Source organism: Dromiciops gliroides, chromosome 5, assembly GCF_019393635.1.
Source record: "Dromiciops gliroides isolate mDroGli1 chromosome 5, mDroGli1.pri, whole genome shotgun sequence".
NCBI lineage: Eukaryota > Metazoa > Chordata > Mammalia > Microbiotheria > Microbiotheriidae > Dromiciops > Dromiciops gliroides.
The window spans coordinates 218892327-218894378 of record NC_057865.1 but is presented as its reverse complement, the minus strand read 5'-3'; positions in this window follow the sequence as shown (position 1 = coordinate 218894378).

The following is a 2052-nucleotide window of genomic DNA, read 5'->3' as shown; positions in this document are numbered from 1 at the left end:
ACTGGAAAGTTTCTAGCAACCAGGATAGCAAATGGCCTCAAGAACATGAAGTATGAAGGAAGGAATTGGGGATTTTTAATCTAGGGAAGAGCAGGGTATTTTTTTTTGGGGGGGGGTAGCATGATAGCTATCTTCAGGCCTTTGAAAGGCTGTCATTTGGAACAGGGTTCTCACTTGCTTTCCTCCATCCCAAAGGGCAGAATTAGAAGCAAGGGATAGAAATTGCAGAAGCTGCTTTAGATATGTCTAAGTTAGGAAAAAGTAGAATGTGCTGTCTAGAGTGGATTTTCTTTCAGATTTACTTTTATAAATCGCTCATCTATAAATCACCCAATTATGCTATGTCCTTTAAGCACATCTGTGCTTCATAAGATGGATTCCTCTGTGTTCAGTCTCTCCCATCAAACTGGGAATCCTCAAAGGAAGGGGCATGTCTTCTTTTCCCAATGGGCCCTCATTAGTACCACTGAAACCTCACGATAGGGGGTTGGGATTGGGAGGGAGGGGAAAAGACAAGGTTGGAAAATACCCAGATGTTTTTGTATTACCCTTGATGGCACTGAACCCTAGAGAATGGAAATAGACCTAGAATGGGATTAGGAGTTGGAAACTGCCTGCAGCACTCTGCTATCATCAGGTCAACTGTACACTTGGGTCCCAGGCCCATCTTTTCCTTGGCTTCTTAAGGAACCCTAACAACTCGTTCTCCCACTATAGTTTGAGTCAAATGACAGGGGAATCTGGTCTTCTCAGAGCTCTGAATAGGTGATCAGAAGACCCCAATGCTGGCTTCCAGACTGCTTCAGCCCCTGGCTGCTTCCCCTTCTTGGAAGGAAGTTGGAGGAGGGCCTTAGGAAGCAGCTGGGTCTCCAGTTCCACCAAGAATGAGGGGCTGGGTCCTGGGTTGCATGGCATTTTCTATTGCATCCAACCCAGGGAGGCAGTGACAGCTGGTAGGCAGCTGGGTGGACTGGGGGCTGTTGTGTTTTTTTGTTTTCCTCAATGACTTCCTAAGGCCAAAAACTTCCATGGGAGGGTGGGTGTGTGTGTGGTGGGCTCTGAGAGGGAAGTTATTATAAATTCTACTCAACCTAGAGGGACCTAAGAATCTTGGCCCTGGGGCTTAATTTCTTTTTCCTTCCCTCTACTGAGCCCAGAGGAGGGCATAGAGGCAGACATTAGGGCTGTGTAGTAATCTCCAGTAGGGGTCTCTTTGGGCATTCCTGGGCCACTGTCTTCCACAGTGCCCATCCTTACTTAAACCTCTCCTACTCCACTTTGGGTATGAATGTTGGTGAGAAATCTGGGAGTCTGCCTTAGATGTCAGCTTCTATTAGCCAATCACATTTTCCTCCTGCCCCAAACATCCAAGGACAGTCTGGTCCCCAAACTCAGGTCCTTCAGCTGCTTCTCAACTCTCTTCAGGCCCACCTGTTCATGTCATTACCTACTCGTTCCTTTCATCCCTCCAAGCTATCATCTGCCTGAAATGTTCTTAGCCCATCATCTAGTCATTACAATCGTTCTTCAAAAGTTTAGCTCATATAGAGCTGGAAGGGACCTCAGATGCCATCGAGTCTAACTTTATTTTGCAGTGACTTGCCAAGTCCATACAGGTATTGACAGGTGTGGGATTTGAACTCAGGTCCTGCACCTCCAGAGCCACTATATGATATTGCCACACCCCTCCCTAAGGAGCTATATCAGACTGATGCAAGGCAAGTGATCTGATTTTACCTAGCCCCACCATCTGGCCACAGAACACCCAAGGCTATTTGGCCTCACCACTGCAAACATGCAGAGGTCCTTGACGATGAACATCTTACTGCTCGTTCTTGGATTAATTCAAGGTGTCTGGAAAGACTTTCTCTGAGTCAGTTTCAAATTGTAAGCCCCCGTAGAGCAGAACATAACTTTCTGAACTGTACTGTGCTCAAATAGGGTTAATTTTTGGTTAGCTGCCCTCCCATCATCTATATGTCTTGGCTTTCTGTGGTTCCATTTGGTTAGAGAAGAAGATGGCACAGTGGATAAAGTGCCAGGCCTGGCATC